The sequence below is a fragment of the Bos grunniens genome, chromosome 8, assembly GCF_055505025.1.
Source record: "Bos grunniens cultivar Pamir isolate PY7600 chromosome 8, Bosgru_T2T1.0, whole genome shotgun sequence".
Classification (NCBI taxonomy): Eukaryota; Metazoa; Chordata; class Mammalia; order Artiodactyla; family Bovidae; genus Bos; species Bos grunniens.
Genome location: NC_141172.1, coordinates 28913460 through 28941285, shown reverse-complemented (window position 1 = coordinate 28941285; position 27826 = coordinate 28913460). Strand labels below are relative to the sequence as shown.

The following is a 27826-nucleotide window of genomic DNA, read 5'->3' as shown; positions in this document are numbered from 1 at the left end:
CAGCTTTAGCATCAATACTTCCAATGAATATTCAGGATTGATTATCTTTAGGATAGCCTGCTTGGATTTCTTTGCAGTCCAAGGGATTCTCAAGAGTCTTCTCCCACACCAAAGTTCAAAAGCATCAATTCATTGATGCTCAGCTTCTATCTGGTCCAACTCTCACATCCATATATGACTACTAGATAAACCATAGCTTTGATCAGATGGATCTTTTTCAGCAAAGTAATGTCTCTGCTTTTTAATATGCTGTCGAGGTTGGTCATAGCTTTTCTTCCAAGGAGCAAGGGTCTGTTAATTTCATGGCTGCAATCACCATCTGCAGTGATTTTGGAGCCCCCCAAAATAAAGTCTGTCACTGTTTCCATTGTTTCCCCATCTGTTTTCCATGAAATGATCGGACCAGATGTCATGATCTTAGTTTTTTGAATGTTGAGTTTTAAGCCAGCTTTTTCACTGTCCTCTTTCACCTTCAACAAGAGGCTGTTTAGTTTCTCTTCACTTTCTGCTATATGGGTCGTGTCATCTGTATATCTGAGGTCATTGATATGTCTCCCAGCCATCTTGATTCTGGCTTGTGCTTCACCAGCCCAGCATTTCACATGATGCATTTTGCATATAAGTTAAATAAGCAGGGTAACAATATACAGTTTTGACGCACTCCTTTCCCGATTTGGAACCAGTCTGCTGTTTCATGTCAGGTTCTAACTGTTGCTTCCTGACCTGCATACTGGTTTCTCAGGAGGCAGGTAAGGTGGTCTGGTATTCCCATCTCTTAAAGAATTTTCCACAGTTTATTGTGATCCACATAGTCAACGGCTTTAGCATAGTCAATGAAGCGGAAGTAGATGTTTTTCTGGAATTCTCTTGCTTTTTCTATGATCCAACAGCTGCTGGCAATTTGGTCTCTGGTTCCTCTGCCTTTTCTAAATCCAGTGAACATCTGGAAGGGCATCCTAATATCCAGTAAAGGGCCATTTTGAGATGCCTCAATTATTTGGTCAACTCTAAGATTCAGGACCCTCCATCCATATTGTCAAACTATAGCAGAGATAACATGACTATCTTTATCTTAAAGAAAAAACTCTTAAATGAAAGCATTTTACAAATATCCTCTAGGAACACAAACACACACATAATCATATGTACAATTTCCCCTCACCATTGGATAAAAGCCAATCTTTCCCACATATTCTTTAGGAAAAGAGCAGTAAGTAATATTTAGAACGGGTAAGAGTCCTCTGCCAAGAACTGTTCCAGAAACCCTGGAATGTTGGAGAATAGTGTTCACAACTAGGTTTGAGAAAAAGGAAACATTTTGCTTGAAGAAAGCAAATTGCTGTATGTCTTGAAAAATATTTATTGATAACGGATTCTGATGCACCAAATAGAAAAGCAAATTGTCTTCATAATGTTTTGCCCTTTCTCACTCCAACTCCTATCCCTGGGCCCACAAACCCTTGGGAAAGGCTTAATTCCATACACACTGTTTTAACTTTATAACATATTTCTTATTTCCATAGCCTAAAACTGAGGTCATAAATTACTGATTGTGCCTCTTTGAGTCTCTCCCCCTCTTCAGTACTGCTGTGCATATCATATTACTGTGGAAACTAAGGAACTGGAGGGAAGTTGGGGGAAAATATTCATTTTATGCCAGAGTTAAAACAAAGCTACTAATCTCTGGTAAACCCCCTCAGGAGTGACAATGGTAATGAAATAATTTCTTAGGGAATTCCTTAGGAAAGAGCAAGTCACAGAAAAATCAAATGGCAGTCTGAGATCCTCCCCATGCAAACCAAGGGGCCCCTGTCTTGTGTGTGACTCCTCATTTGTCAGAGTGTTGGCAAAAGGCTCCAATCAAAGACCTTGGTTTTTTCCCTTTCCATTTCCTAAAATAAAATATAATCAGTAACACTTAATTAACAGTCTTTGTCAATGTTCTTCCTCAATCCTAACTAAGGGTAACGTTATAAGTTTCTCAACTCCCTTAAGCCCTGTTAATGCCACGTGTACCAAGTTGGAAAGTAACTCTTTGTTTGGATGTAATAAGTGAGTTATTGCACATTAAATAATTATAAAAATGCTTATTAAAGCCTACTTGAGAAATAACAAGTCATATCAATTGCATCACTTTTAACCCTCAGTAATTATGTCATTTGTAATCAGTTGCCTTTTTCATCAGTCATATTATTCTATTCTGTAGCTGGTTTCTATTACATAATTGTTTGCCCTCAATAAATATGTTTTAATAAGCAGTTGTATTTATACTCCATGAAATAACAGTCTTAATTAATCTAAGTTGAATACTCATTTGGGAACTTAAAATCAAAGTACTGCCAAACATTCTGTAAGCATGATTCACAACAAGTTGAATAACAAAAGGTGTGCAATGTGCTAATAAGTACATATTACAGTAACTCCATTTCACAGGACGGTTATGGAATAGTTTTCTTATTTTTAAATCTGGTGACATTTCAGTAAGGATACATTTCTTAAGACTTCACAAGGACATCCTTGTAAGTTCCTTATATGCTACTTAGCAGGAATGTATCACCTGAAACAAGAATGCTTTGGCTTATTATTTTTGGTTCTTCTACAACCAAACTACTTTATAATAGCACAAAAAGAGATTGACTTTTTTGATAGTTTGGGACACATGATATTTTTGGATGGCATCATTTTAAATAGAGTTAGAGGTAAAATGTCAAATTTCATTTAACAGAAAATATTAACCAAAGGCAAAATACATGGTTCATGCTTTCATTTTTCAAAACTGTTAAACTAAATTGTCTGACTGGCAAAAGAAATTAATCGGAAAGAAGTTTTCCTGGTAACTAGTCTGATCTTCCTCAGGCAATCCTAGGAAATTAAGAACTAAAAGGAGTATAAAACATTAAAAACAGAAGAAAAAGAAAAGAAACAAAGCACTGTATCTGATTTTTAATTTTCTTCAGACAATCAAACCCTCCTTTGTGCTGCACTATGAAGTTCAGGATGTTATGAGATGAGGAATGTTCTAGAATTACTGAACCCCCCCGCAAACCCCCCCTCCTATAGAGAATATATTTTAAGTTCATCTGATATGTATCATACATACATCGACTTAGACCAATTACATGCAACTGGTGGCAAAACTGGCCTGTGGGGGCCTTCAAAGGCAGAAGCACGTGAACAGGGAATATGACCTGACCACAGAAAGGCTTGCCCACATGAGAAAATAGACAAGAACACAAGATTTGGGCAGAGCAGAGGTTCTTGGGCAAATCATTTTGCTCTTGGAACCTCGTTTTTAATAGATGGCATTTTGAAATCCCTCAGTGCATGTTACTATTGCTTTTCAACACATATTTTTAAAATCTTTAGAACCATCAAATAACTTTCAGTGATTTTTGTGAGGTCATGTTAAGGTTAGCATAGAAAGAGGACCACCCACATAGCCAAACTGGCATGTCTCTCTTCAATTTTCATTGTCAAAAGGACAAAGGAACTGTTTTAATGAAGTGTTTTTCAGTTGTCTTTTGTTTCATATTTTACACAGGAAAAAGGAAAATGTTTCCTTAGTTCAGGGCATCTGAATCATATTTCCAAGGGGACAGGCATTTTCAGGACAGTAAGTACTAAATTATAAATAACTTTCAATAAATTAAACTGTAGTCTGGCTTTTTTTTTTTTTTCTTCCTTGGAAACATTTAGCCTTCAGAGGACTTAATTGTTCTTCAAGATAAAATGACAGTTGCTTCTCAAGTATATAAGGCAATTGGGCATATGTCAGTTACAAAATAGTGACAAGATAATATGGTACAACATACTTCAGCAAGAAACTCAACTGAACCAATGAATGCAAATATATTCTAACTTTCTGCCTCTTGTCAACTAATCTAACTTGCAAAACTGGACAAGCTCTGTATTAGTGGTTTAAAGACCATAACAATCCTCGTTATAATCCAATACCATCTCCCCACATGTAAAGTGAAAGAGACAAATGAGGCAGTTATCCTGATAATCAGAGGCCAAAAAATGAACTGGTACAATTGTCTATACATTTCACATGAACATGTTCAGTTTCTACTATTCTTCACTTAAGTATTCCTTTTCCTTTTTACTTTTCATCAAGGACATGACCCGGCGTCATATCTGTGCAATTTAATCCAGTAGTCTGTACTCTCTTAGTTACACATAGTCACATGGATGGGATTAGCTCATATGTACAAAGAGCAAAACTCCAATTTGTTACATTCAGAGTTCAGAGTTTGGGCATCTTTCTCAACTCTGGAGGAAGGCAATTTTAAGAATTTTCTCAAGATTTTGGGATTGATTTCTTATCCTGCCTAGAGGAGTATCATTTTCAAAAAAAAAGAAAATTGACCAAATAGGGGGCAGTAATTAAGACAAGAATTGTTTATTTTTTGAGCTTTCAGAAATCAAAGGAAGAAATTATTTTGGACTGGAACCTTTTTCATACTCTTCAAATTCTCTCACAATATACCACGTCAATAGTGGTCCCCCTATATAAAAAATCAGCCTACTATGAGTAGTAGCCTACTAAAATCTGCTCTATGAGTAGAGAACAGATGGAAAACTGCATTTATTCTTCCCTTCTACAACTAGACCAAATTTTACTTCTGTGTTATTGTTTCAAAATATGTTTACAACCAGTTTTTCCCAACTCAGCCCTCATTTCCCTCTTCTGTCCAGCACCATCAGAAAGAATCACTTTTGATGCTGAAATTTTAAAATACTTTTAGATATAAGCAAAGCTGCTTACTTAGCATGAAAAGCTAGAAGTATGAAGAAGCCCCACATAAAATTATAGGTGTGGGTATGTAGAAATAGGAGAGAGGAAAAGTCAGCTTTTCGAGGCATTTTATATAGGAACTCCATTTCCTAGATTCTGTGAGAAAGCAGTTCCTGGCCATCCTCCCTAGGATGATTAGAACAAAGAATCTTGCTTTATTCATCTCACCTCCAGTGTCACCTTGGTTCTAAGACTAGAAACTTGATGTATGAATGAACAAAAGAATGAGTAGCATGGCAAATAATGAGAGAAAGGATGAAGAGAGAAGTAGAAAAAGAAGAGAAAGAGCAAGACACTGGATCTCACTGTTCCCACCAAGAACAGGACCCAGGACCATATTCCCTAAGAACAGGAGCAGATTTTCTTGCCAGAATGCAGAATTTCTACAAACAAAAGATTAGCACTGCTTCCCCTCTTGCTTCTTCTACTTCCCTTCCCTTCTTTTCTAACTAGGGAAGTTCGTAAAAGTATGTGACTGCACAGACCACTGGGCAGACAGCCAACTGTCCTCTGGGGAAAGCCAACTTGATTCTCATATTAAATGGATACTGACTTTATGGCCCTAAGTTACTGTAATCAGAGAATACATGTTGAACACTGTTAAGATATGTCCAGAATTTTTGTACTGTATAATGTGGATCCTTTCCACCTGAAATTTTCAAGTCAATAGAATTATATGAGCCCTAATGTAAAAATATTAAGATCACAGAGACACATGCTACAGCGTCCTTATCTGCAAAGTCTTCTCTGACTTCTTTCAGTAAGTCCCATGCCTATGAACGAGTTCCACGTTTGAAAGTCCAATTTGTTCGTAAGTCCAACAAAGTTAGCCTAGGTACCCAACTAACACAGTTGGCTATAGAGTACTATACTATAATAGACTTATAATTCTTTACATATAAATAATGCATTAAAAAAACACAAAAAAAATAAAGAACACATTTTCAATCTTTTGGTACAGTAACCTGAGAAGTGCAGTAGTACAGTACAATAGCTGGCATACAGTGGCTCGCATTGAATGAACAGGTAAGAAGAGTTGCTGGCTGGAGGAGGGAGAGGCGGTAGGGTAGAGCTGAGGGATAGTTAGCAACAGAAGACACAGGGCCAGCTGCAATTTCAGTCATACCTGACGTTGATGGGACACGTGTTCACATCTTCAAAAGTTCACGGTGTGAAGGGAACGTATGTAGGGAACTTAGTGTATTATAATCACCCCCTCCTTTGAATACTTTACCCACATTTTCTGATACCCTTACCACTTTCTACTTGGTATTATTGTTATTCAGGTCCAAGTCACATCTCCTCCACTAGAGTCAAGTTACTGGAGCACAGATGACCACAGTTTCCTCTTTGTGCCTGGATAGCTTGGTCCCTTGCCATTAGAAGGCCTTCACGTTTTTTCGTTTTCACACAAATGAGGAAATCTCTTCTAACTGTAGTTCAGTTCAACTGTTGGGCGAAAGAACTTCAAATATTTTACAGTCCAAGATGTCCTAGAATTAACCCTACTAGCTACCTCTCCTTGATAGTTCATTTTACTCTCCACAACATACTGTGCCCTTTATTTGCATTTCCCCATTCTACTTTCCACTGGAACCCTACCAGATAAAGTTGTTTTCTTTACAGTTGAGGAAGTTCAGTCTCAAAGAATAAGTAAGGTCATCCTGCTAGGGAATTAGCAGAACTGGGTTTGAACCCAGACCATCAGATTCCAAACTCCACACTCACAGTCTTTACAGAATCCTACCTCCTGGTCAGTAGAGCGTGGCCTTCCAGGCCCTTATTCCAAGAATCCTTTCTTAGAAAGAACCTGGGCATAGCTTACACACAAACCAGCCAGCTGCTGTGAACTGAAAAAGCAAGGTACTTCCTCCCCCAAAGCAACACATTTTTTAAAGCCTCTGAAAGCTCCTCCTCTGCACAGAAGTGCCAGGAACTTTGAAGGGAGAGTGACAGTAAGTGAGGTTTAAACCCAGGATGACCTGGAAGCCCAGATTGACTGCAGGCTCCTGTGATACCCAAAAGCCTATTGTGCTGTAAATGTATCATCTGGGAAGTTGAGTTTTTGTTTTTGAACAGGAAAAGGACTTCAAAGCTTCGGTTCATACTGGAATAGATCTTTCATAACTCAATTTGCCCAGATTTATTTTTCATGATGTATGAACTTTTTCTTCCAGGGAGATTATTTTTCACCATTTCCTTGTAAGTCATCTTCTTGAAGAAAAAAAAAATGCAATTAAATATTCAAGGCCTTGAGCTATTGTGTAAAAAGAATTCATGCTTAAGTGGGGGTGAGCTGCATTTAGGCTCAGAGTTACTATTGAAGCACAACAGGTATGAATTATTACCCAATCTTTCATGCTCTAACGTGTCTTCCTGCTTAATTGGAGCAGTAAGTCTTAGGATTCACTTGGGTTTTTTCCTGACTGACATCACCTTCATACCTGAAGCAAGCTACTTACAAAGAAATCCTCAAAACAACAATGGAATATTCATTCACCTACACCAACTTATCCCCAGGGGTCACTTGGGAAATCTGCAGCCCTGGGAATCTTCTTTGTCCTGAAAATACCCTGTGAACTGCCATTAGTTTTTCCTTCTCACACTTTCTTGTGCTTTAGGTGAATGAAATACCTGAGGTAGGTGGATGTAAGTGAAATTTTGAGGAGGTTCAGCTTTGTCTCAGTACCATGGGATGTGATCCTTTTTGCATTCTCCCTCTTGCCTTCTGACTTTTGTTCTCACTCCCAGGAAACACCTAGACCCTCTGGCTTTTGAATCACAATTGTTCTTTCTTAAGTCCTTTTTGGACTCAGACCAGAGTCTGTATAGTTCCCTCTTTAGGCATTTGATGGTGAAGGCAACGGCACCCCACTCTAGTACTCTTGCCTGGAAAATCCCATGAATGGAGGAGCCTGGTAGGCTGCAGTTCATAGGGTCGCACAGTCAGACATGACTGAAGTGACTTAGCAGCAGCAGCAGCAGCAGTAGGCATTTGAGGAGTGAGAGATTTTGTTCCCTGTTGAAGACTTTTTGGGCTCTGGTGAGTACAGGGGGTAAGCATTTGGGGTTTAGGCTTCCTTGGGACCATGTCTACAAGAATATTACCCCAAGGAGCAACACGGCTTGCCTAGATATGAGGCATGACTCTTAGGAACTTCATGAACACCAAAGAAAAATGACCTCCTTATAAAATGAATGATGTCATAATTGTTTTAATTTTTACTATGTGCAAATCTCTATTCTGGGGTCTTATTTGTGTCCCCTCATTTAATCCCCAGAAGAACACCTTGAGAGGAAGACTTGCTATGCTCATTTCACAGATGGTTTAAGTCATCTGCCAAGGTTACACAAGGAGGAAATGTGGAACGAGAATTCAAAAACTCAAGGAAAGTTGGTGCTCCGTTATGCACATTACCTGTCTGATCCCTTCCATTCACTGTTTGGTCAGGTCACTGAAGAGGGCAAGAGACAGATAAAGTGGAATATGTAGCTTTCTCAGCTACTTATTTCTATTTTTCCTTCTTTCTTTTTTAAGTTTAGAAACACTTTCCACCCTTCTCTCCACCCTGCATGCCCTAAAATCCCTTTTATTGAAGAGATGTGTTGGGTTGGCCATAAAGTTCATTTGGATTTTTCCATAAAATATTACAGAAAAACCAGAACAAACTTTTTTGATCAAGCAGTACATGCTGTTTTCATGAAGACTAGAAGTTTCCCAATAGGCAAGAAATAACGGGTCATCTATGCCTTGGCTCTCCCTTGATGAGGTGCTTGGTGATTGTCAGACGACACTCAATGGCTCTTCATGACCTCAGTAAGAGACCAGATATGCCTTCATGACCTATGCTGTGCTACCCATCCTGCTGGGAAGGATGATCTAAGTTTGAGGGCCCTAGGGATAATTTTTGAAAGACTATAGAACTGGTCAGCTGCTTTAAAAAAAAAAAAAATCAGGAATAGATCAATTAGTATGTATCATCAGACTCCTAGTAAGTACCAACTACAGTTTTAGGCTCTAGGAGAAAAGAAGGAAAAACGCCAAGGAAGGAAGAAGAAAAGAAAGGAGGGGGAAGGAAAGAAGGAAGCAAGGAATGGAAGAAAAAGGGAGGAAAAGAGGTAAGAGGCCCCCAGCAGCATCCATAGGCAACTGACATCACTCTCACCTCATGAGTCTTTCATTGAGAAGGATTCTTAGGAAATCCTTCATTATCCTTATATGTTCTATTGTGATATTATAGATTCTCCGTATTTTTTGGCTCATTACTAATACAGAAAAGTAGAGAACAGATACAGTTAATCTTTAATCTTTAAAGATCCCTGTAGGTAGTTTCTCTGGACCCTTTAGTTCACTCGCTGAGTTGTGTCTGATTCTTTGTGAACCCATGGACTGCAGCACACCAGGCTTCCCTGTCCATCACAACTCCGAAAGCTTGCTTAAACTCATGTTCATCGAGTAGGTGATGCCACCAGCTCTGGATCCTTATGTACTGGCTAAACAAGCACAGGCTGCTTTGAAACCCTGTTTATTAAAGTTGCTTTGAAATCCTGCTTATTACGGTTTTACAAAGTCTTTCAATGTGTATTCAGTGATTTTGTTAATATAGAGTGTGACACTTTCCTTCTGTGGATATTTTCACCACTGACCCAAATTATATACCAGGGAATCTGACTAAGGAAGGGTAAATGACAAAATATGTCTCTTCCACAAGGGGATGAAATGCAATTTGAAATTCGATAATTATTTTGTGTTCTCTTGTCCTATGACCAAAAAGTAAATATTTTTGTATTTACTTTCCTTTCCTAGAACCCTTTTCTCTAAGTTTCAGTTTAAAAGTACTGCTTTTAATCTGCTGATGTTAGTCTAAAAATAAAGCTGATTGAGAGGCCATCCCGTCTCATGAAATTTGAACTTCATCAAGGAGGACCCACATTCCTGTTTGCTTAACAGCCCCAGTTTATCTCTGTGGTCCTTATAATTTTTAATAGCTCCTCCTTTCACTCCCAAACAAACCCCAATTTGGATGACAAGTTTCATGGCTACCTAGAACTTAAATCTGAAAAGATACATAAGAGAAACACATTTTATATTGAGTTAGAAAACTCGAGTGCCTTGGACTCAGTATTTGTTATATGATCTTACATAAGTTATTATCACTCTGAGCCTTGGTGTCAGTGTTATAAACTGGGAGATAAAAGTATCGCCTTAAAATACTGTGTGAAGATCCAAAAAGACAAGGTCTATGAAAGTGCTTTATAGATTGTAAAGCTCTCACAATTCTTGGCAATCGTTATTGTTCTAATTTAGTTTTCCATAAATTACTTAGAAGAAAGAACCAAAAAACCACAAAACCTGCAGACCTGGGGAAATATGATTTCAAAAGAATAGTTGAATCAGTCTTCATACTAGCACAAGGGAAAACATTTCCATGTTCAGCTTCTAGGTCACCCATCTTGGCAATCAGAAACTAACATTAAGAAACAAATTTGTTGAATGTTAAAGAGGCCGTGTATTTTGTCTTTTATACTTTATAACATCTTTATTCTTCAGAGAGTGCTTTGACTCTGTTTTACAGATTAGGAAACTAAGACTAAATTCAGAAATTTTGCCAATATCACATCTCTAAGAAGCAGCAGAGCTGTACCCTGATTCCCTTCATAGGGTATAAGTGGAGGGAATTTATCTGACTAAACCTTGTCTCTGTGATGTGGTAACATCTGATTTCTTGATTGCTCTTTTATTCAGAGACCTAAAGTATTGGTACATTTAAATTCATCTGAAAGAATCAAGTTGAGGTGATCCCATTACTACCTTCTAGGCATTTGCACTAAGGTTATATTTTGATAAGAAATTTAATCAACAGTGTTGTTTAGGGTAATTGATAGATACATATAATAACAGATTTTTATTTCTTCTCATCTGTCATGAAGGTTTTAATGATATGGGATGTTTTGGCCAGAGGAGTCTATTTCACTAATGCCAAAGACATAAGTCTATCTACTTAATTTTGCATTAGTAAAGCTCAGTGTGTTTTGCATGGCTCCTCCTGTTCATATAAGTAAGCAGATAGATATTTTATCGATTTTCTCAAGGGGTCACTTATTTGTCACAATCCAATATTGCAAGTCCCTGTGATCCTCTTTTATCCAGTTGGTGCTATTAGGAACCTCTGAGCCGTAAGTGAGCCAAAATGATAAGGGTCCAACTTGCTCTATTCTGGTCAGCAGGCCAAACTTAAGCCAGCTGTTCACTTGCTTTAAAAATAACAAGTAAACAAACAAAACAAAATGAGAAGACTTGAAGATCATGAAAACAGTCTCCTTTCCAAACTTTTAAAATTATTTACTTTAAACTCTAAGGTTTTTTATTATTTTATTTTGATTATGAATTCTTCCTGCTCAAGAACAGAGCTATATATTTGGCTCCCTGTCCCAGAAAAGAGTAGAATTTTTGGCACTGAATCATTATAACAACATAGTTTTTTAGTTCAGGCCTACCCATTCTCTAGCTTAAAGAGACATTTACTTTTAAAGCAAACCTAGGATCCTTAAAATGAGAGGTGGTAATACTGCCTGATAAACAGTCAGTTTGAGGATTAACCCACTAAGCAAGTGGCTTATGGTGAATAAACTGGCAACCTGGAAACATATAAGGATCTTATAATTTATACATAGTGCTTTTTTGCCATCATTGTTGAGTTGGTAGAAATCAAAAAGTGAAAAATAAACACAAATATTGGCTCTAGAGACTTCAACCCAGTAATGTTACTGGGAGTAATTCTGGGAGTAATACTGGGAGTAATGTTACTGGGAGTAATAGAGTCACTCTGCCTCTTCACTCTCCGCAGGCCCTCTTCAAGTTTTGTTAATTTTGCCTTAGAAGTGATGTCTGAATCCATCCCTGTTTTCTCCATCCCCCCCAGCACTCTTCACAGGCACTTAGAAAGCACTGCCACACCTTCCAAACGACTTACCAAACAATAGTTTCACCAACTTTTGGTCCCATGGTTTGTCAAACTGTTTTTAGCTATGGAAATTCTTGGTCAACCTAAAATCTTATGGGAATGTTCAATAGAGAAAACAAAAAGGAGATGCTTTGTTTGAAGAAAGTTCAGTAGAACCTGTCCCATAGGATGGTTTGAAAGTCGATGCTCTGCTCCAATTCATTTTCTAATCTTAGTGTCTATCAAGACTCATCTGAGAGGCACAACCTACATATTTCCTGGCCTGCTCCCAGTGAGACTCTTCGGTAAGTCTGGGACTGGACTCAGGAATCTTCATTTTAACAAACATCCCTTGTTCCATACTCATTTTTGAGAGGGACTGCCAGTTTTATCCATCTTCTTATCTTGATTGTGTTACTTCTGTACTTAAAGAATCCCACCAGCTTCCCACGTATTAACTGTTGGGCAACCTATGAGACTAGACCCTTCAAAACCTGACCTCTATCTGCCTCTTAAACTCTGAGTACAGCTCCACTGGCCCAGATTTGTCATTCTTCCTTGAGCACAGCTTGCCCTGTGCTCAAATCAAAGTGCTCAAATCAAGTCATACTTTGATTCCTTTATACATTCACTTTCCACCACCATCTTTCCTTTCATACACTGTTCCTTTATATGGTCACTTTCCGCTGCCTGAGATATTTCTGCAATTCGTTTAAGGCCTAGTACAAATATTGTCCTCTCTATAAACCCTTTCCTGATCCTTCTATTTCCAGAGTTAGGTAATCACTTTCCCTTCTGGGATATTCAATTTATCGTAGCCCTTTACTTTGTATCAAAAAACCCATATTTTATTTAAAAAGTTCTTCTCTCTTATATCAGATTATGGGATTTCTGAGGCCAGAAGATGTCATCATAATCATCAGCATTTCCATAGCATAGCAAAATTTGGGTACATGGTAGGAGATCAACAGATATTAACCAAGTTAATTAAGCAATCATTTGTGTCATACAGTAGAATAGTAGATAAAACACTGGACATGAGTTCCAAAGATCTGAGTTACTTTGCTCATCTACAACTTACCAATTTTGTGAGCACAGGAAAATGATTTTATGCCAAGATTGACAACTTAAACAGATAGTTTTCCTTAAAATCACAACATTCTAAAACTGACAGTTAAGAAGCAGGAAAAATATGGGTATATTAATTGCCTAATATGAATGAATGCACTTATATCTGGCAAGGAAATTGAATTTATATTTTTTCCTAAACTTCTCAAGGAAATTTCAAGTCAGGATAGTTTTGCCAGTGAATTATTTCAAAGATTTGAGGAAGAAATAATACCAATCTTATAAAAATTATTTCAGAAAACAGCTTTGGGGGAATACTAACTTACTGTAGTATCCATATTATTATCCTGATACCAAAAGCTGATTTAAAAATTATAATACAGCAAAACACCTAATGGAATGTAACTTATACAAAAATCCTTAGTAATGTATTAGGGCATCAAACCCAGCAATATACAAAAGGGGTATTACCTTATGCCCATGTTGGGTTTGTCCAAAGAATGAGAGATTAGTCTGCACTTTATCAATAAAATACACACTTAACAGACTAAAAAACAAACCAAAAAAAGCTATATGATCTCTTTATAGATGTACATAAAGCGTTTGCCAAAATTCAATGCCAGGCAACATTCAGTTCAGTTCAGTCGCTTAGTCATGTCCGACTCTTTGCGACCCCATGAATCGCAGCACGCCAGGCCTCCCTGTCCATCACCAACTCCCAGAGTTCACTCAAACTCATGTCCATCGAGTCGGTGATGCCATCCAGCCATCTCATCCTCTGTCGTCCCCTTCTCCTCCTGCTCCCAATCCCTCCCAGCATCAGGGTCTTTTCCAATGAGTCAACACTTCGCATCAGGTGGCCAAAGTATTGGAGTTTCAGCTTTAGCATCATTCCTTCCAAAGAACACCCAGAACTGATCTCCTTTAGAATGGACTGGTTGGATCTCCTTGCAGTCCAAGGGACTCTCAAGAGTCTTCTCCAACACCACAGTTCAAAAGCATCAATTCTTCGGTGCTCAGCTTTCTTCACAGTCCAACTCTCACATCCATACATGACTACTGGAAAAACCATAGCCTTAACAACTCTCAAAACTAGAAAGAGGAAATAGTTCTCAATTTGATATAATAGTATCAGCAAAACCCTATGATCAGTGTAACTAATGATAAATATTGAACAATTCTCCTCCAAGATGAAGAAATAGCCAAGACTGTCTCCTCTGACTGCTTCTATTCATCATTGTACTAGCAGGAAAGGGAGACAACCATGGTAGGAACAAATAGATTCATCAAGACATGCAAAATGTTTATAGACACTAAAGCTGAGTGACCATTATTTATGACAAGTACGTAATTCACTCTACTTTTATGTGGAATTTTCCATAATCAAAAAGATGCTTCTCTATAAAAGGGCTAGCTTTCTTTATTCTGTTCACTACTCCACAGTGCTTTCATAAAGGCTTGAGCTGAGGTCTGAATGATGGAGAAGGCCAAGAAGAAATAAAGGAAGCGGAGATAGGGTAGGAACAGAATAGAAATGAGAACAAATTTTCTGTAAGGTAAAGGAAGATGCCTTTTCTGAAGTAGAAGGTACGAGTTGTAGAAGAGAGGGAAAGATGCAGAGGATGGTTGGAAAAGTGGTGTGGAACTCAGTCATTAATAACCTTGGAAGCCAAGCAAAGAACATTCCAACTTCTTTTTCCTTATTTCAAGTGTTACCTCAATCCTTTATGAAATATTTAGTGAGAAACTTCAAAGGCCTAAGGAACAATTTAGTTCAAATATTGCCACAATAAATATCATAACAACAACAAACCACACACAAACCTCTTTCCAAAAAGACTAGTGTGGCAAAAAAAGGGAAAAAAAAAAAAGTAAGAACTCATCTGCCACAAGCAATTATTGATTCAACAATATTTCCGCATAACCAAAATTTGGCCTTCCTTTGGAGTTCACTGTTTTGGTGACATATGGAAGATACAATAATGTCAAATCCTGTAGATTCTAAATTCACCAGGATTCAATAGAAGAAACAAGTTGGCATATTAGGAAGATATTTCAGGCCAGATGGACTAGAGACTGAATACTGAGTCCTCCTTGTCATAAACTTAGACAGCTGTTCAATGTCATCTCGTGTGTAAATGCACAAGATAATGTCTCCCCAGAAGTCTGGTGTCATTAGATTCAGTACAGGTGCCCAGGGAAAGGTAACATCATGGAACTAGCACAGTGCCTGCCACATAGAAGCGTTTTCTTTAACTTTGACTCAGTATCAAGTCATCTGATCCCTTGTCACATCTCAGAAGCTGACTGTCAGAATAAATAATATAGAAGCTTAATGGCAAAGCACCCCACTGGTCCCGTCCACTGGTTTTCCCTCTCTTCAGATGGCCCCCACTGCTTACTTGCCCCTTGTAGTCAACCATGAAAGGCCAAACAGACCTGAAGCCCAATTAGAAAGCTTTTTCCACTTACAAAATCCTACTCAAGGAGAATTCTTGCCAACCAAAGACTACCACTGTACTTCTTTTGAGCCTATAAAATGCACTCTCCTTTCTAACACCTTTCTATGAGATCTGCTGAAACAAAAGTGACTACAAATGAGTTCCCTTGATGCAAGTTTATGAGTAAATAACCACTGTTAATTTTTTTCCTGACACTGTTTTGTCCCTGACACGTTGCTTTCTCCTGGCTCTGAAAAAACAGGGGATAAACAAACCCAACCCCGTACAGTGAAGTGTGGTCTCCAGAACATTGTTCTTCCACCAAAAGAGGTTCTGAGGCTTGTTTGACACTGTACACTGAGTATGTTCCCACACCTTAGAGTGGCCATTAGGATATGAAAGGTCTTTTGTTTAAGCTCATATGTTCTAAGTTTCTTTCACACCAGGGAATCCTTTTTTCTCTCCTACATAATGCTGTAGCCAACTAATCACCAAGCTCTTCATTCTGGGGTCACTATCAAGGGCTTAATAACATACCCAGAGTATAAAAACTAGCTCGTTAGAGTAACATGGGTACAAATGAAGGATAAGTTAATAGAGGAGAGAAACAAGGAAAAGGGGGTGGGTAGAGGAGTCAGTGGAATGACAAGCAGTTTGGACATATGTGGGAAGAAATAATATACTAGAAAAATTCATGTAAGTCTTTCCAAAATCCTATTAGGTTCAGGGGTATTGCATTGGGATCACTGAAACGTCAGTTACTTCAGTCCAGCAGAAATTGAACCCCTTACCCTAATCTTTCGTTAGAACTAGTTTTCGGTCATCCTTTAGGCCTACATGAGGATACAGTTCAAATTAGGGCTTTAAAGTTGTCTGGCTTTGAAGAGCACTTAAGCTTACAAAGGAAAGAAATTGGTACATTGCAGTGTCAAGCTAAATAGATGATTTATTGATACTTTTCCAGCACTACTTCAGGTTATTTTTTGTGGCATGCATCCAAATAGAATAGCACCAAGGTATTCATATAGGCTCTGATTTCTACACAACTCTAGTATCTGGCAGGAACTATTTGTATGCCATATAACCTTTTCCTCTAAAGGGTGTATTTGGTCATAATTTAAGCTGAAAAGTTAATCAGTATGTGGATATTGAGGAGTTATCTTTCTCTCCAGCAGCTTGCATGGCTGGAGGCAAGCAGCCTAAAAATGACCTTGCATTGCTCTACTTTGGAGCCATTCAGGCAGAATAGATGCCATGTGTATAGAATAGTGTCAGTCAGAATCTCGATAAGTTGTCTGTGCGCTGAAGGTCTTGCCCAACAGAAATGTGCTTGTTACTCCATTCAAGGGCACCATACTCCTCTGTGCAAGTACTTTCCTGTACAAGGTGCTAGACTGGAGGGCAAACGGTGGGGCAATCCAGATTACCTTTTTGTCAAGTCATTTGCCCATGGGGCTGCGTAGGCCCAAATTTCATTTTTTCTCAATTAGCACAAAAGTGCCATGCAAATGAGCAATAGCCCAGACTCCCTCCGTTCATTCACTCAATATTTTCTGAGGACACGTTGAACATAGGCTCTGCTGTATATATTGGAGAAGATACAAAGATGAAACCCAGCAGTCTAAGGTAATCGAGCAGGTACACAAATATAAAGTGAAAGAGGACCAACGTAAAAATGAATTATTAGGCATGGGCCTTGGATATAATGTTAGTCTCTTCTCTGAACTTTGATCGTCTTTCTCTTATCTGTCTCATTACTGGTATGAGAGGTCAAGAGCCTGGTATTAACTTACCTGGTCTTGTCCCCTTTCCTACTATGTTTGTAGCATCCCAGAGCTTATTTATCATACCTGTGTCTCACAAAAGGGACTCTCTACTGTATTGTGAGCTAGACTAGTGGTCTGCAAACTGTTTCTATGACTGACAAGACAGTAAAGATGGGTTCAAACTACTACTTAACTCTGTAGTGATAGGCAGAAGTAGCCATAGACAATACACAAACAAAGGAGCACAGCTGTGTTTCAGTGAGACTTTATGGATGCTTAAATTTATATTTGTGTAATTTTTAAGGTTATCTTAAAAATTAAGGTTTTATACACAGAAGGACTATACAAAAAAGATCTTCATGACCCAGATAATCATGATGGTGTGATCACTGACCTAGAGCCAGACATCCTGAAATGTGAAGTCAAGTGGGCCTTAGAAAGCATCACTACAAACAAAGCTAGTGGAGGTGATGGAATTCCAGTTGAGCTATTCCAAATCCTGAAAGATGATGCTGTGAAAGTGCTGCACTCAATATGCCAGCAAATTTGGAGAACTCAGCAGTGAACACAGGACTGGAAAAGGTCGGTTTTCATTCCAATCCCAAAGAAAGGCAATGCCAAAGAATGCTCAAACGACCGCACAATTGCACTCATCTCACACGCTAGTAAAGTAATGCTCAAAATTCTCCAAGCCAGGCTTCAGCAATATGTGAACCGTGAACTTCCTGATGTTCAAGCTGGTTTTAGAAAAGGCAGAGGAACCAGAGATCAAATTTCCAACACCCGCTGGATCATAGAAAGAGCAAGAGAGTTCCAGAAAAACATCTATTTCTGCTTTATTGACTATGCGAAAGCCTTTGACTGTGTGGATCACAATAAACTGTGGAAAATTCTTCAAGAGATGGGAATACCAGAGCATCTGATCTGCCTCTTGAGAAATTTGTATGCATGTCAGGAAGCAACAGTTAGAACTGGACATGGAACAACAGACTGGTTCCAAATAGGAAAAGGAGTTCGTCAAAGCTGTATATTGTCACCTGGCTTATTTAACTTCTATGCAGAGTACATCATGAGAAACGCTGGACTGGAAGAAACACAAGCTGCCATCAAGATTGCCTGGAGAAATATCAATAACCTCAGATATGCAGATGACACCACCCTTATGGCAGAAAGTGAAGAGGAACTAAAAGCCTCTTGGTGAAAGTGAAAGTGGAGAGTGAAAAAGTTGGCTTAAAGTTCAAGATTCACAAAACGAAGGTCATGGCATCCGGTCCCACCACTTCATGGGAAATAGATGGGGAAACAGTGGAAACAGTGTCAGACTTTATTTTTCTGGGCTCCAAAATCACTGCAGATGGTGACCGCAACCATGAAATTAAAAGACACTTACTCCTTGGAAGGAAAGTTATGACCAACCTAGATAGCATATTCAAAAGCAGAGACATTACTTTGCCAGCAAAGGTCCATCTAGTCAAGGCTCTGGTTTTTCCTGTGGTCATGTATGGATGTGAGAGTTGGACTGTGAAGAAGGCTGAGTGCTGAAGAATTGATGCTTTTGAACTGTGGTATTGGAGAAGACTCTTGAGAGTCCCTTGAACTGCAAGGAGATCCAACCAGTCCATTCTGAAGGAGATCAGCCCTGGTATTTCTTTGGAGGGAATGATGCTAAAGCTGAAACTCCAGTACTTTGGCCACCTCATGCGAAGAGTTGACTCATTGGAAAAGACTCTGATGCTGGGAGGGATTGGGGGCAGGAGGAGAAGGGGACGACAGAGGATGAGATGGCTGGATGGCATCACTGACTCGATGGACGTGAGTCTGAGTGAACTCCGGGAGTTGGTGATGGACAGGGAGGCCTGGCGTGCTGCGATTCATGGGGTCGCAGAGTCAGACACGACTGAGCGACTGATCCGATCTGATCTGAAGGTTATCTTAAAGGTTACAATATATTATTCTTCTTGGGTTTTTTTCAACCATTCAAAAATAAAAAAGCCTTCTTACTTCAAGGGCCATACTAAAACAGGCAACAGGCTTCCTTCTAGCCCAGAGTATATGTAGGAGACAGAGTAGTTCCCAACCCAAGCAAGGTGGGTAAAACAAAGGAGAAGGGAAGAGTGATGGATAGAACCTATCATTTGTAAATCTTTTGGGAAGTTAAATCATACGTATAATGTCCTTGCACTGAACTCAAGTTTTTTTCTGTGCAGAATTGGCATGGTAGAACAAGCAAATTTCATGTGAATGCTAACAACTCTTTTCACACAATTAGTTCTAGGTTGGTGAGAATACTAGCTATTCACCAAAACTCTAATTCCTTTTCTTTATGGCCAAGCTTAGAATATATCTCCCAGTCACACTTGCTCTTAGCTGTGGCCAGGTAACTGATTGTCAAAATGGGACATCAGCCAAAGTAAAGTGAAACTGTTAGTCGCTCAGTCATGACTGACTCTTTGCTAACCCATGAACTGTAGCCCGCCAGGCTCCTCTACCCATTGGATTTCCCAGGAAAGAATACTGGAGTGGGTTGCCATTCCCTTCTCCAGGGGATCTTCCTGACCCAGGATTGAACCCCAATCTCTATCCTGCATTGCTGGCAGATTCTGTACCATTTGGGCCACCAGGAAAGCCCTAAAGTGAAATGAATCCCATGTCACTAGAGGTTCTCGATTCCCTCATCTATTAGCTGAACGTCAGAGAAAACAGGGTTTCAGTAGATGGTGGAGATGTAAATTTGAAGGAGACTTGGTCCTTCAAGGAAGACACAGAGAAGAGTGTTTCACTGACCAGGATCATCTATCAGAAACCAATATAACAGGCAATGATTTTGCATTGGAACACTTATGCATATAAATTTAGTCAGTTATAGCATCCGATGCTACCTTAATTTACTGTCAAGTAGGAGAAGGCAATGGCACTCCAGTACTCTTGCCTGGAAAATCCCATGGGCAGCGGAGCCTGGTAGGCTGCAGTCCATGAGGTCGCTAAGAGTCAGACACGACTGAGCAAATTCACTTTCACTTTTCACTTTCATGCATTGGAGAAGGAAATGGCAACCCACTCCAGTACTCTTGCCTGGAGAATCCCAGGGATGGGGGAGCCTGGTTGGCTTCCATCTATGGGATAGCACAGAGCTGGACACGACTGAAGTGAGTTAGCAGCAGGACCATGTCTTATTAACCTTTGTGCTTCCAGCATCTGTCTCATTGCTTGGTATGTAATTGTTGACTAAATGACTGATAAACCATGAAAAAGCATCATTGCCATGTTGTAGTCTCCTAACTGCCCCTGGACTCCCTTCATCTCCTCTTCTGAATGGTACCATTGCCTTCATATTGCCACTTAGTCACCCAAGTTTTCTGTATTTTTCTAACCCCTTTGGTTTTACTGAAGTAATGCTCTTGTAATATTTTTATTTTGTTTTTTTTTTTTAACTTATGCTTATTCAGCTAAACAGAGATGTTAAACTCTTTGACATGAAGGTATAAATGGCTAAAATGGCTTCATGTACAATCATTATTCACAGAATACAAAATATATACTTATTTTTTTTAAAAGGGAAAACTATGCCTTATTTGGAAAAGGCAATGGCACCCCACTCCAGTACTCTTGCCTGGAAAATCCTATGGACAGAGGAGCCTGGTAGGCTGCAGTCCATGGGGTTGCTAAGACTCAGACATGACTTCACTTTCACTTTTCACTTTCAGGCATTGGACAAGGAACCGGCAACCCACTCCAGTGTTCTTGCCTAGAGAATCCCAGGGATGGGGGAGCCTGGTGGGCTGCCGTCTATGGCGTCGCACAGAGTTGGACACAACTGAAGCAACTTAGCAGCAGCACCAGCAATGCCTTATTCTAAAAACAAGCACAGAATTATTTTCACATCAATGAATGGTTCAAAAAGCTGTATTTTGGGACACACAATACAGATGACTCTTTCCCACTTAAATAGACAGGATGCAAAGACTGGAAGAAGGAAAGACCAGTAACATACCTAAAGAGCCAAAGGACAAAAAAGTTCTTATCGGGTTTCCACTGTCCACAAATCCTTAGAGTATGCTCCATTCTTCATTTTCATAGATGTGAAATTTTAGATTTTGAAAGGATGTGGCTGTCATCAGGCCCAACCTCTCACCTTGAGACACACACATGTTGCCATGATCAATAATATAATCCTTTACATAGTCAAAGAATTCTATCCCCCATCTTCTCTTCTCCAGGCTAAGTAGCCCCAATTCCTATAGGAATTTTTTACAAATATGCTTTAATCCATTAATCTTTTTCATTTGTCCTCCAGTTGTTCACTCTTTCTCAGATTACAAGGTTCAAAAAAGGACACAAGATTCTAAAGAAAGACATAACCAACAAGGCTGGCCAGCTAGGCCTATGTATAGAAAGAGTTGAAAGCTGCCAGCCTGGTTTGATTTGAGATGCAGAAATCTCCCAGCTCTCCTCCCCTCCAGCCCCACTCACCAAGCCAAAAATAGCTCCCCTGTCTTGCCTGCCAAAGCTGATTTTCCCATCACCGAGGGGCCCCTGGGAAAGGCGCAGAGGAAAGACGTCTGCTATTTCTTAAGAAAATGTGCTTGACTGTATGCTAGAGACATAATATACATTATTTCATTAAATTGCACAAGTATTTTAAGATGCTATTAGTGCATATAATATGAAGAGGGCAGTAAGTAGTGAGGGAAAGATAAGAACATAAGCTCTCCCGCCAGACCTTGAAGTCCAGCTTCAACATTTACTGGCTGTCAGACTGTAGCTAATTTGTTTCTCCTCTCAAAGACTCAGGCCTGACCCACACTGACTACTAAACCTACCGTATAAGGATGCTATCATAAAAAAAGTGAGATAATCTATATGCATAGCTCAGTTCCCACAAATACTGACACACACTCAGTATATTAGAGCTACAGTTATTATCATCCCTATTTCATTGTTGTTTTTAGTTGCTAAGTCGTGTCTGACTCTTGTGACCCCATTGACTGTAGCCTGCCTGGCTCTTCTGTAGATGGGATTTCCCAGGCAAGAATACTGGAGTGGGTTGCCATTTCCTTCTCCAGGGGATCATCCTGACCCAGGGATCGAACCTGCATCCCCTGCATTGCAGGCAGATTCTTTACCACTGAGCCACCTAGGAAGCCCCATCCCCACTTTAGAGATAAGGAAATTGAGAGTCAGTGATATGAAATCATTTGTCTCAGGGCACAGAGCCAGGAAGAAACAGAATCTGAACCAAAGTCTGCCTCCATATCTTGTGTTCTTTCCACTAGTTGTCCCAAAAGACCTCTAGTAAACTCTTTTGAGTTGCCTGGGAGAACTCACCTAACAAATTATCCTGTTAGCCCAAGTTTGGTCTGCCCAACTTAGGATCCTAAGTATGTGGCCTTGACATGATATCAGCAAGCAAATAAATAGGTAAGACTTCAGAGTCGGAGAGAATAAGTCAGAAGACAAGTTTCTGAGAAAATTTGGCTCTGAGAGAGAAGGGGCCAAAAGTGCGTTTTTGAGGGAACTGAACCACGGAAGTCTGCTGGGAAGAGCCCCTGGGAACATTTGATAACTGAGCACCAAGGACAAGGTCGGGCAGGCAAATTTCCCCTAGGTCACAAAGGCTCAGACTGGAAATTGAGAGTTTCTCAATAGTTCATACCTGCCTTTGAAAGCATCTCCAATTTTCAGATTGATACAAGAGAAAATTCCTAGGTCCTTAGTCCAGGAAATAGAGACATAGGGTAGCCTGAAGGTGAGATTACCTTCTTCACTTTCTTAGCGTTAGCAATCAAACTAGAATCCATACCACGAGTTGGTATTTGTTTTATACCTTGTGCTGCCTTACTATACAATGTCTGTTCATTCAAAACACAGTGATGAAATTCTTGATTCCCAATCTAGACATGCAGAAGTCAAATCCTGGATCTTTCACTCATACCTGTATGATTCTGAGCAAGTTACTCCATCCTCTGAAAGTGAAAGTCATTCAGTAGTGTCCGACTGTATGCGACCCATGGACTGTATAGTTCCTGGAATTCTCTAGGCCAGAATACTGAAGCCTTTCCCTTCTCCAGAGGATCTTCCTAACCCAGGGATTGAACCCAGGTCTCCTACACTGCAGGCAGATTCTTTACCAGCTGAGCCACCAGGGAAGCCCAAGAATACTGGAGTGGGTAGCCTGGTTTTCAGGAGACCCTGAAAACCAGGGTCTCCTGCATTTCAGGTGTATTCTTTACCAACTGAACTATGGCTGTGCCTCATTAAATGAGATAAATGTATATCTTCATCCATTCAATGGGAATTCTAAAAGTACCTATCTAATAGGATTGAGTGAGTTTTCAGCAAGTTCAAATATATAAGCAGGAGATGCTCAACACATTTTAGCTATTACTATTCTCTCATTATCCCTCACACTGACTTAGGAAATTCAGATTGATGTGGTCCAGGTTCTTGACCAAGCTTTCCCCAGCTGGCAATTAGCGAGATGAAAACCCAAAGAGATAACTTAAGACTCCAAGTTTAGTTATCTTCTACCAAATGTTGTTTCCCAAATAATATGAAATTTCCTTCTGCTCTCATACAAGTAAGGCTGGGACATCAGGACTTGTCTTTACCTGATAACTGAATGGCCATTCATATGTGGCCAAATGCTCTCATTAGAGACAGAGTCAAACATCAGCCTACTTGCTCATAGTACAGAAAAGAATAGACTAAATAAATGGGGAAGCAGAAGATACACAGGACACATTATTTTTTGAGTTGCAACTTCTAACAGCAGTGACTCATACTGAATGAATGAAGGCATCACGTGAGGAATGATCTCCCTCTTCCCTATTGCTCAGGAACTGGAGTGGTGGATGGGCCCTGGCTAAAATGATAAATGGTGCCCTTCAGATGCATCCATTTCAAGTTTCTGGAGGGGTCACTGTGTATTTAAGGGAATGGCTACAAAAGCAAGGAGATGAACGAAAAGAACCAGCATAGTTCTACATAAGAATTAGAGGTACTAACTTAACTGTGAAAGAAGCTGCCTTGCAAATTATGGGCAGTTTCTCTTGCTCCCTATTATTTAATGGACACTTGTTTTCAAAATAAGTGTGTGTGCATGTGTATGTGATTCAACGGCTATTGGCTGGACATAAATAAGCATGCCAGCATGTCTGGTACCACAGTGGTAGGAATACTTGGAGAAGGTGCACACGCTTGCAGAGACTACCATCATCTGGCCTTTCAGGAGGATGTGGAGTACCATTAGCCATGCTGAACTTTTCTGTGACACATCTGGTCCATTACTCTGAGCCTAAATGGATTAGTTCAGAGTTCAGGAGGTATTAACACTATGCACATGAAAGGGCCATGTTCACTGGTCAAAACTTGACAATCAACCATGGCTTGTGGTTCAGTTCCATATATTACTAGGATAATGGAGATGAGGTAAGAATAATCCCATTAAATAGGAAACAGAGTTTCTCAAAAGGTAGATGGTAGTAATTAGGAAAAAACAAAGTGCTTCTGTTGTAGACAAATGTGGACCTGTTCATATAAGTTGGACATGGAACAACAGACTGGTTCCAAATAGGAAAAGGAGTATGTCAAGGCTCTATATTGTCACCCTGCTTATTTAACTTATATGCAGAGTACATCATGAGAAACGCTGGGCTGGAGGAAACACAAGCTGGAATCAAGATTGCCAGGAGGAATATCAATAACCTCAGATATGCAGATGATATCAACCTTATGGCAAAAAGTGAAGAAGAACTAAAGAGCCTCTTGATGAAAGTGAAAGAGGAGAGTGAAAAAGTTGGCTTAAAGCTCATCATTAAGAAAACTAAGATCATGGCATCTGGTCCCAGCACTTCATGGGAAATAGATGGGGAAACAGTGGAAACAGTGGCTGACTTTATTTTTCTGGGCTTCAAAGTTACTCCAGATGGTGATTGCAGCCATGAAATTAAAAGACGCTTACTCCTTGGAAGGAAAGTTATGACCAACCTAGACAGCATAGTAAAAAGCAGAGACGTTACTTTGCCAACAAAGGTCCGTCTAGTCAAGGCTATGGTTTTTCCAGTGGTCATGGATGTGAGAGTTGGACTGTGAAGAAATCTGAGCACTGAAGACTTGATGCTTTTGAACTATGGTGTTGGAGAAGACTCTTGAGAGTCCCTTGGACTGCAAGGAGATCCAACCTGTCCATCCTAAAGGAGATCAGTCCTGGGTGTTCAGATGTTGAAGCTGAAACAGATGTTGAAGCTGAAACTCCAATACTTTGGCCACCTGATGCAAAGAGTTGACTAATTTGAAAAGATCCTGATGCTGGGAAAGATTGAGGGCAAGAGAAGAAGGGGACAGCAGAGGATGAGATGGTTGGATGGCATCGCCGACTCAATGGACATGGGTTTGGGTAAACTCCGGGAGTTGGTGATGGACAGGGAGGCCTGGCGTGCTGTGGTTCATGGGGTCACAAAGAGTCGGACACAATTGAGCAATTGAAGTGAACATATAAGAGCTATTCTAGGTGCTGGGGTGCACAACCCTGCCAGACCGTCCATAAAAGTATTTCATAACCAGAGGCTGGGCTTCCCAGGTGACGCTAATGGTAAAGAACCCACCTGCCAATGCAGGTAGACATAAGAGACACAGGTTCGATCTCTGGATAGGGAAGATTCCCTGGAGGAGTGCATGGCAACCCACTCCTGTATTCTTCCTGGAGAATACCATGGACAGAGGCGACTGGAGGGCTACAGTCCTTGGGGTTGCACAGAGTTGGACATGACTAAATTGACTTAACAGACAAGCAGAGGCTACCCTTGGACCAGAGGAAAACTCATGTTCAGTTTAACTTTGAATGCTTATTTTATAATAAAATTTCCTTCATTTTCTCCCAGATAACCATTTTAGACCTCAGGATGCCTATCTTTTGAAGAAATGGAAGGATGAGAGGGAAAGTAGTTCCGTTTGCTTGTGAGACGCTGGACTCTGCAAAACATTCTAGACTTTTAATCCCTGAGAGTGAGAAGAAATAAAGTCAGTTGAGTCAAAGCACATTTCTATCAACCAAAACAAATGGTCAACTATTTTCTCTCTTCAGTTTTCTCTGGAACTTCACTGCTCCTATTCATTGACAACACTTTCCCTCAGTAACCTCTGGTGGACACTGGATTTTCTTAAAAAGGGAGGAGAGATGACAAGCAGGGCTGAGGAGTGGAAGAGAGTTTTCTTAATGGTTCTTCACACAACGTGAAGATGAGATCTAACTTGAACATTCTTACCATTCAGCAAAATGAAGTGAATGTATTTAGTCAAAATTCAGCCTCGTAGATGAGGGAGCCAGTCATGATGATTGTGCCAACCTAGTTATTTTTTGAAAAGTCACAGAGAAAGTCCCCTGAGAGAAAAGTTCAGTCTTTCTTTGGTGCTGCTTTTCTCTGAAACACAGAATTTTAGCCCAAGCCACAGGTCTTCACATCTATAAATACTCAATGTGCTTCCTAAAAGAACTTTGGTAAGAAATTCTCACTTAGGGCAAGTTGGTGTGAAGAGCACAGAGGTGTCAAGCTCAGAGGAGGTGAGCCCCTTAACTGAACAGTGGCAAGAGACATGCAGTGTGGCCCTGGTAATGGAGAAAGAGAGGCATCTCCAGCTACCACAACTGCCTCTGCAGTGACACATCACCACCTTCGTGATCATCCAAAACCCTGAAAATAAGGCTGACCAACTTGGGGTTTGCCTAAGGGCCACAGACCTAGAAGTTAAGCCAAGGTCAACATAGGCTGGTAACTCTGATGGCCACAGGCATAAATGGGAATAAGGACATCCACTGTCTACCCAGCACCCAACGCCACAGACCTAATGCCCAAACCCTCACATCTGTCTGGCTTGCCCTGCGCTTTGAAATAAAGGATTTAGAAGATCATAAATCATCTTCTTCAAACTAGAGGTTACACAAAGCAATTACTACATGAGATTATATGTTAAGAACTCTCTGGAGCATTTCACAAAAGTGTGTGGACGGAAATACACTCCCACGACATCTTGGGTACACCGTTTCGTGGGCATTTTGCATTGTACGTTCACATGCCTATCTTTCCAATTTGTCAAGAAGATTCTTCAGAACAAGAGCCATGTCTTAAATATCTCTCCATCACCATGCCTACAATAGAGTCTGACACATTCTGGGAATGGATGGATGGATGAATGTTCAGTTTTATAGCAGTGTTGAAAAGATGTCCTGTCTTGACAACACTGCTTTCCTTTTTCTCTAAAGATGGGGAGAGCTCTGACCCCAAATAAAAAACATGATTTGTACTTACTACATTCCAGCCTAAGATCCACATTTGGTACTCAGTATATTTACAGTGAGAAAAATGCAAAAATAAAATAAATAAAATACTCCTTGCCAAGACACGCCAGCCATGATGAGGAATATCATCCTATCTTGCTACAATAATATTTCAACTCCTCCTGTGAGGGCTCCTGTATGGCTTCCTGCTTGGGGAAGAGTATAATAAGTGGGATGTGGTTAAACAATGTCCTCAAAGGATCTGAAACAGCTCTGAATAATACAAGCCTCAATAGGTCTTCAAGAGTTTTAAAAGAGAAAAAATGATTCTCCCCTACTTTTCAAACAACTGACTTTTTGAGAGTTTGTTTTTTCTGAATACAGTGAACCCTGCTATGTGATAAGTGGAAACACAAAAATGTGGCAAGAACACTAGAGAATAAGGAATGAAGGATGAGAAGGGTATGAACCCAAATAAAACTAAACAATAAGAATGTGTTGCTTTCAGTTCAGAGCAGGTAAAATAGGTTCATGGT

At 39.9% G+C, this 27826-nt stretch overlaps 1 protein-coding gene across 3 annotated transcripts in view; it reads right to left on the bottom strand.

Annotated features, from left to right (window-relative positions):
* Window positions 1-27826, bottom strand: part of LOC147366884 (uncharacterized) — a 636757-nt gene that overhangs the window by 585692 nt on the left and 23239 nt on the right. The gene's annotated exons all lie outside the window — the stretch shown is intronic.